We start from the raw sequence: 9,520 nt of genomic DNA on the forward strand, positions 1-9,520 counted from the left end.
TCTCTCTCATTCTTCATATTCCTTGTGTCATTCTTTCCTCCTTTCCCCAGTTCTCACTCATTGTCATTCTGTCCTTCTCTCCCTACTTTTCCTCCTTCCCTCTCGCATTCATCCTCCCCATTCCTTCCCTCATTCTGCCCCTCTCTCACGCTTATCTCTCCTCTCTCCCTTTCTCCCTTCGCCACCTTTTCTCTCCCTATTCCCTTTTTGTCCCTTCCTCCCTCCCTTCCCTTCCCCCCTCTCTCTCCCAATTCCCTCCCTTCCCTTCCCCCCTCTCTCTCCCAATTCCCTCCCTTCCCTTCCCCCCTCTCTCTCCCAATTCCCTCCCTCCCTCCCTCTCCCTCCCCCGCGTTTTTGTGTCCCTGGACCGCGTGATAAAGTGCTAACACGGTCGGCGCCTGGCAATAAAAGTCGATATTGGTTTTTAGCTTGCGTAATTTACTCTGTTTAAGCGCAAACTCCCTCGCTGGAAATAATACGCCGCTTTATTGGCTGGATCGATCATTACACCCCTCACGGCGAGAGAGGGGCCCCTCCTTAGATGAGTAAAATCGTCTGAAATTTGACGAATAAAAAATAAAAGAAAGAATTAAATGAGAGAAATGGCCTGCTGAAGAGTGTAGCTTGGAGTTGGTTTTTATTTTTTTATTTATTTTTTTTGCAGAGTTTGTTGTTTTTGTTGTCTATTGTTTTTTTTTTTAGATTGTTGTCTGAGGTTTACACGCTAAGAGTTTACCTGTCGTTACCTTATTTCAGCAAGAACAGTGTACGTAGGAAGATGTTGCCTTCTGCTTTCACTGCCTCCTCTGTAAAGCAATTTTTTATTTATTATTACAGCAGGGTCTTGATATTAGGTCTGTTTGTGAGTCTACAGTCGTAACAAGTCATAGTTATACGGTTAGGTCTTGATATTAGGTCTGTGTGTGAGTCTGCTGTCTTCATCTCTTCTTTGTGAGTCTACCGGTCTGAATCAAATACAGATATTAAATTTTCGGCACGGTCTTAGGTCTGTGAGTCTACTGGCTTGGATTCTTCATTACTCCCGCCTCCTAGATAGGCCTCGTCTTCCCAGCCCTCAGCCGTAAGCGAAATGGCCTGCCCTGATATTTGTGCGTCCAAGATCGGTTCTGGGCGGATGAGGGGTCGCATCTGGCCGGAATTTGAGGGTGGCCGTGCTGGTGGCGGGGTGTGAGTCGTGTTGACCCGGTGTTATTGGAAATATTTGTTGAAAATTGGGTTATTTGGCCGAGAGAGGGAGAGAGCGAACCCTGCACCTCTCTCTCGCTCTCTCTGTCTCCCTCCAACCATGATCCTGAGCCTGTGTTTATAAAAGATCTCCACCAGTCCTCACGACGAACGCTTATAGTATGAAAGTTTTAATCAGGAACCATTATCTCTAGTCCTCTATTTCATGCTGTTATTCCTCTAGATTAACCTAGAAGAGTTTGGTAGCTTTACTGAGAATAAAGAGCGTACGCCGTCAATTTTGTACGCATCTCAGAACTCCAGAAGCGCTATGAATGCTTTCCCTGAGCTTCGTACCAATTTCTACGGATTTTTCCCCTTCAGTAATGTAACAACAGGGAGGCGCAAATATTGACCATCGCCCGGACTACCAAACGCGGGGGGGAAATCCATTCGAAGTTTCGTTTATGTGTTCTTCCGATCGGTTTTACAATTTGGTGTGGCCCTGTTGATTTAATATTAGGGAGGCATTGAGGCAGATGCCAAAGCTGGTATTATAAGAGGAATGGCAAAAGGAAAATATATATAGACAAGAGAAAACTGAAAATCCACACCTAATTTATTTTTTTAGGCTAGAAATAGAACTTAACACACACACACACACACACACACACACACACACACACACACACACACACACACACACACACACACACACACACACACACACAGGACAAACATAAATCCTAATCACGAAGAAGAGCGAAATCCTATACATAGCACAAATTTTTAGAGGCCAGAAACAGAGCCCACCAACACATCCAAACTCACCCCCACGGCCATAACCCCAAGTTGTGTGTCATCGTTTGGCCACTGTTATTGGATAGGGAACAGTGGTCAGCCTTGAAGCTTGTTATTGGCATGAGACAGCCCGAGGACTAGGCATTCTCAGAGGAACATTTGGAGAGTCGTAAGAAGAAAAATAAAGTACTCAAGACACGTATTTCTAAGGACATGAATGAGGAATAGGGTTAAGATCGATGTCCACCATGCCATTTTAACTCTGTATCTTGGCTGTCATGCAGAGAGGGACAGGGTGGAGAAGTATATATCTGAGAGTGGTTTGTGATGGAGGGAGGGGTGCGTGATGGTGAAGGACGGGGTGATGTTGGGTGATTTGTTTCTGGCTAAGTTTTCCAGGATTTAGTCGTCTTGCTGTTGTTAAATAATAGGTGCTGTCATTTAATCCGCTTAGTCTTTCTTCATGTCACCCACCTTCGAGTGTCGCCACTTCAGCGCTAATAACCACCGTCCATATTAAATACATGCTAAGGCTGTCTCATCCAGGACTGGTGTGGTGGTATTAGTGGGGATATTTCTTACGGCCCTGTTGCTGACTGTTGTGAAGAATCGATGGACTCCGTGTTTACTAATAATAAATAGATTGTACAGTGAGAGTAAGTATGTATCTTCTCAGAGCTTGTCGAATACCTAAAGGAAAAATCGAACCATCTGAAACACGCACTAGTAGAGACTGGGTTTTCATTGTACTTCGCCAGTTGTAAATACTCTTCAGACGGAACTGGCAAGATAGTTGTTTCTCTGACTATACCTTGCCCAGCCTGGGATCGAAGTCATGTTCTTTGAGACAGCAGATCACGTCCTTAATCACCTGGCCACCACTTCCCCTCACGTACTAGATTTTTTCTAGGTCCGAAAAATTAGGGGAGTATTTTCTAGTCGAACATTAGCTGTAAAATGTAATGCGATATTTTTTTCCGCGCAGTTAATAAAGGAATGAAAATGCAATAACGCATCTCCCACTCATGTAGACCTTGGAGAAAGCTTTATTGTCTAATTTGAGAGTAAAGTCGTAGAGTAATTATATGTGAGTGTTTAACCTCGTCTATTTATACCCCAAAATGATATGCTAAACTGCTGTAATATATGACGAAATTAGCAAGCATAATGGCACTAAACAGGCTTCCACTTTCTTCTCGCTTACATGGCCGGCTTAAAGTAGGTGTGTGTGTGTGTGTGTGTGTGTTTATGTGAGCGTGTGTGCCATGTAAACTTAAACATATATTAAAAATCCAGTGAAATATGCCCAAGTGCACCCATTAAACGGTGGATATTTATGTAATTATGAGAAATGAATTACATTTAATGGGCAGCGCGCCGGATATGACGGGCATTAATCCTGTACATTCATATTGTAGGGAAAAACGCTTGACTTGGCAAAAGTAGACGGGGGAAATTAACAGCCGCCATATGCAGTTGTCATGGTGTTTACTATTACTTGAAACTTGGGGTCGTAACAGTATCTTGCACCGTTGTACTTGTTTACTGTGTGGGATCATCTTGCACCATTGGATTTGTTTACTCTGTAGGATTTTTCGTTTGGAAGGAGAAGGAACTAAAGCCTTCAGGCCTAAAGTATGGGTCTCTCACGAAGAAAATATCGTAACAGTATCTTGCACCGTTGTACTTGTTTAGTGTGTGTGATTATTCGTGTGGAAAGCCAAGGAACTAAAGCTTTCAAGCCCAAAGTGTAGGTCTTTCACGAAGAAAATGACATGTTGTCCGTTCATCTTGAAAGTCCTGGACGCTTTGGCCTTGAGCGACTGGTGATGGTAGGCAAGATGAATGAGTGACCAAGAATAGAGAGAGAGAGAGAGAGAGAGAGAGAGAGAGAGAGAGAGAGAGTATATAACAACTTCCTTTACAGAGGTGGACACATGAGTAACGATACTGTGTAGATAGTTGAGCGCTGAATGCCCCTCGTTAAGGCACTGTCATGCAGGCAGAGTTCATAGGAAGTGTAATTTCTGTAGTTATGACAGTCCAGGAAGAGTAATGCAACTCTATGGCGAAATTGCAGAGACTGAAAGGAGAGGAAGAGTGCGACAGAGTTATTCGATGGAAGATGATGAGTATGCTGGAGACAGTCTTTAGAGGAACGGTTTAAGGATGCACATTATTTGCCGTTTTTGAGGATTGCTGGTAGATTATGCTCAAGTAAGGAGCTGTGTATGTTTGTAGGGTGATAAATGTTGACTGTGCGGTGAATTGAAGGTGGTGTTATAAAACCAAAGGTGTTCTGAGCCTCGCGTGATGGTGCATGAAAGGTTTGAAATATTATCGATGCATTCTGTAACATGGCATCAGGTGCTGCAGTATTCTCTTCCCCGAGAAAGTGGCAACTGCTATACATAATGCTTTTTTTATTAATTTGTGAAGTTCATGTAACAGAATAATGCATTAGATTCCTTGGAAACATGTGAAGTTTTTATATCCAAATTTGCGTATATCTTAAAGTTACTTCTAGCAGCTTAAAATACAAGCCCATCATGCCGTTAGGGGTGTTTGTTTATCACTGCGCGTGTGATTCTGACAGATGGTGTTTGGAGTGTAGTGATACGGTAAAAAGTTTTCATTATCACCAAAGCGTATAGGAATGATGCATTAGAGAGAGAGAGAGAGAGAGAGAGAGAGAGAGAGAGAGAGAGAGAGAGAGACGTAAGACAGTTCAGTGGGGGAATGACTCAGGGTTTGTGACAACTCCGGTCAAGGTCTGTGTCACATTAACCATCCCTCTACTGTACTTTCACTTTATCACTACCAGAAACAAAAAGGATTCTTTTTACAACAAGGAAGAATGAATCAGAGGCTGTAGTTTAAATTTGATGTGAGGTTTACTGAATCTCAAAAGGTTAAAAGACCTGTCATATAAGATAAACATTGTGAGTTCATGTTTTAGGGAAAGAGCATAAGAAAACATTCAGGATAAACGTTTTGCTGTCGCGTGTTACTGAATGAAACTTTAATTTGGTTACCCCTTCATTCCAGAGACTTATTTGGTCTGTCATATTCTGCTAATTCTAGACGGTTATGTTCACCTTAAAAAAAAAGCTTTGGGTATTGAAGCGGTTAATGAAGTCAGTAGCCAATACCACAAGCTCGAGAAGTCTCCCCCAAGCTCAGTAAAAACTCCTGAAAGGTCTAAGGATGAAGTGAGAAACACATCGTCAGAGTGAAGTGGTTTAGTGTCTTGAAGTCGTGGATATGGGTTCAGGTTTCATATGCCTTGCAACACACACACACACACACACACACACACACACACACACACACACACACACACACACACACACACACACACACACACACACACACACACACACACACACACACACACACACACACACACACACAACGGAGAGAGAGAGAGAGAGAGAGCGAGAGAGAACACAATCAACACATCATAACGCAACACAGACTCTTATAACCCAGCCTATAGTCATCATTACAGGGGAAACTCGTAGATCACCCATTCTCATTTCAGTAAAACACCTTCAGGTTTCCGTGGGGAGGTTTCGCGGCCGCCATTAATACTTCCATCGGGACTCGGGGTTTATTGAGGGTTTTTATCTTCCCCTCGGCTCCTCCCGGATATTGGCGCCGTGATTTAAGTCGGGAAGAGGCAACATTTATAGACACTGGGAGGTAAGTTGCGAGGAGACCATTTTTCATCTTGGGCCTCCTTCCCTCTACCATTCCCACGCCTCCTTCCCAGCTACTCTTCCCCACCACCATACACACACACACAGCCTATACAGATCTCGCCGATAGACATACAAGACATACAGGTTAATACATATACACAGACCTTTATTCTACCACGGATGGATAGACACATTCAGCTCTCAGATGGACAGGTATACATTCTACCCACAGACGGACAGGCATCTCTTCTACGTACAGACAGACCTACCCATAAACTGAGGCATACACAGACAGGCTGGCATACAGACATTCTACCCAAAGAGATACATGTATACAGACATCCTGCTCACTGACAAACAGGCTTCCTTCTCACATGCATACTTATTTCCCACACAGATAAAAGCAGTAGACCTCATAACCACAGACAGAAGCATACCGTATCCACAGACGTACTGACATCTCACCAACAAGCTCGAGAACATCATACAGACAGACAGACACGTCCTCCCCACAGACATACAAACATCTTACCCACGGACGTGTATAAATCCTACCCACACTACATATATGCATCTTGTCCACTCATATAAAGACATAACAGGCATACTTATAAAGCCATCTCACCCAGCTTACATCCATCTCATCGACATGTAAAGCCATGCTAATTGTAACCGCACAGTAAAGCTATACCATCCACAGCCATACACCCATCACACTCAGCCATCCAGCCATCTCACTGAAAGCCATCCCACCCTCGGTCGTACAAATATTTCAGTCATCCAGCCATATCATCCACTTACTTGCTCACCCCACCTACCTCGTCACCTAACCCTAGCCCATCGCTTAACAGGCACTCTCTCACGTACCGAACACAGAATACCTACTCACATTCCTGCTCGTCATAGGAAAATCACTCACTTGCTGAACCCCAGCCAACCCCCCTCAGCACCAAACCCACTCGTTTTCCTAATGCACCCACCCCATCGCAGCAAACCCACCCACTCACTAAGCCCACCGCGTTCTCAACAAACCCACTCACTTTCTAAATCCATCCATCCCGTTACAACAAACCCACTCATTTACCACAGCCACTCACATTCCAGACCCACCCATCCCGTCTCAGCAAAGCCACTCACATGTCTAACCCACCCCGTCACCCCACACCTCATACACCCCCTCTGCCCCTGCTGACTGAGTGGTAGTAATAAAGTGCAGTAACTGGCGGGTGTACCGGTGTGATCTGCCAGTAAACAGGCTACAATCTCCTTTACTCTCGCCGGGGGGTCAGACAGCCTGGCAAGAGTAAGAGCCTCATATCTCTCATTTTCAACACTTTAAGCCTTTGAGCATCACGCACCACTCAGGTATTTTATTCTGACTGTCTTTGCTGTGTTTACATTGCTTGAGGTTTGATTTTACTGTTATTTTGTTTTTAGATCTTGGTGTGACTGCATTTTTCTCCAAATCCTTAAATTACGTTCATGTTTGTTTATATTTGTTTATCGTTTATTACAGACATGGTGCATCATTATTTAAACTCTCACCTGTACCTTTAAAACAATGGCAGGAGAAAAATGTAACTTACTGTCGGTTTAAGCGGTAAAGTTTTCCACGAGTTATATTTTATATACACGTACGTCCAGTGTAATAAGGCTACGAGAACTACCGAGGATTTTAGCTCTGTCACGTTAAATGCAGCCTCTGGGCAGGAGACGGAGATGCTACTGTGCGAGTTGTGTGAAATGCGACGGTGTGAAAGCCGCTTGAGGTGGGACAGTGTGAAGTGAGGGAGTGGGAGTTTTGGTCGCGAAAAGTCTATCTATCTATCTATAGCCCGACGCCTAATCCCGCAAAGGGTGGCCGCAGACAAAACGCCTCCAAGTCGCTCTGTCACCCACTATTTGACTACCCTCCCCCCAACTCACCCCCCCTTCCCTCATATACCTCTCAACTCCATCCCTCCACCTCATCCTCGGTCTACCTCTCCCTGTCCCTCCCTCCACCTCACCTACATACACCCTCTTAGTCAGTCTTTCATTCTCCATTCTCTTCACATGTCCAAACCACCTCAGTGTATTTCTCCTAATCTTCTCAACCACATCCACATCCACCCCACAGCGTTCCTTCACTTCTTCATTCGTCAACCTGTCCCTCCACGTCAGTGTCAGTGTAAGGTATGACTGAAATGTGGTTTAGCATAGATGAAAAGGAGAAAAAATCACTGCGGTCAGATAGTAAATTACAACCCAATTAGCAGTTGCCCTTCGAAGTTTCTCTTTAAAACTTCAGTCGACAGTGAGTATTGCACTATTCTAACTTATCATATCAATATCTGTGTCAACATTATCACCATCCAGCACCACCACAACAATAACACCACAAACAACAATAACAGCAGCACCACCACCAACAGAAATCACATTCACCACCACAATAACCACAAACACCACCACCACAACCACAGCCACAACCATCACAACTACAGTCACATTCACCACCACATTACATTTCAGCCACCACAATAACCAGTCACATCCACCGCAACAACCACAATCACATCCACCACCACAACCACAAATACATCCACCACCACTACCACAATGCCACACACCATCACTACCACAGCCACAATAACCACAGTCCCACCCACCACTATCACCACCATTAGCTTACCCTGCGTTCCCAGCCAATGAGGCGCAAGAGAAGTAGGCCATCTTAAGACGCCATAAACCCAGCCAGTCGTCCCTCTTAGGCATATATGGTACCGATGGAGGGCCGCCCTAAAAGGATAGTAATGCAGATTTTCATAGGACAGGAGTGCTGGCCAATCGCGTATGTTATTTTACCTCGATTATTGTTCTGTTCGCTGTTCTTCTGCTGGTACTGGGAGAACTATAACAGTTCTTCTTAACCCCTTCACTGTGGTATTCCTTATCGACCTCTGCTATTCCCAGACGATTTCTTTAAGCTTCTGGATATCTCTTGTAGTGGAGGTTTTAATGTATATACATGACCTTTCCGGGGGAGAGAGAGAGAGAGAGAGAGAGTTACATGAAATCAACAGAAAAAGAACGAAAGTTTTAGCCAGCTTAAGCTAAAAGTACCACAGGTTAACACGGAAGTGTGGTGAAAGAGTTAAGCTATTTATTCTACACCTTCATGTTGCTGTGTGTGTGTGTGTGTGTGTGTGTGTGTGTGTGTGTGTGTGTGTGTGTGTGTGTGTGTGTGTGTGCGTGTGTGTGTGTGTGTTTGTGTGTATATTTCTAAACATATTTTTTCAGTAGAACAGAAGAGGACAATAGGAAGAGTCAGACGAAATAACCAGCAAAGAATAATAAGCTTAGATGAATGAATATCGACCACAAGAGATTCAGTAAAGGAGACAGTCAATTTTTGCTAAAGTTCAGTCCTCTTCAATACGGCCCGCAACCACCATTGTTCTATGCAGGTCCCTAACTACTGAGTGCCAACTAAAACAAGCCATTTTTGTCTCGTCCCTCCTCCCTCTTTCTATACCTTTTTAATCTTCACTTGGCCGGGATTATCGTCCTTTCGCAGCTTTTTTCACATAGCTCAGTGGCAGAAAAAGAGTGCTATCGTTCTTAATCCTTCCTATAATACTTCTTCGTGACTAGCATCATATTCTACCTTCATTCCATTGTTGCAAGTGGGTATTCAAGATGGAGAGATGGCAGTTCTTTGACCAAGTGAGAGTTAAAAGAGTATAGTTGTATGGCTCGGGTGTTGAGCTCTCCGACTTCTTTTTTCATGTATCTCTTTAATAATGATAGAGTTTTCATTAGCAGTATACAGTACATTAAAATATGAA

This window comes from Coenobita brevimanus, chromosome 65, assembly GCF_032717465.1.
Source record: "Coenobita brevimanus isolate Jiangsu-jjx chromosome 65, ASM3271746v2, whole genome shotgun sequence".
NCBI classification, from domain to species: domain Eukaryota; kingdom Metazoa; phylum Arthropoda; class Malacostraca; order Decapoda; family Coenobitidae; genus Coenobita; species Coenobita brevimanus.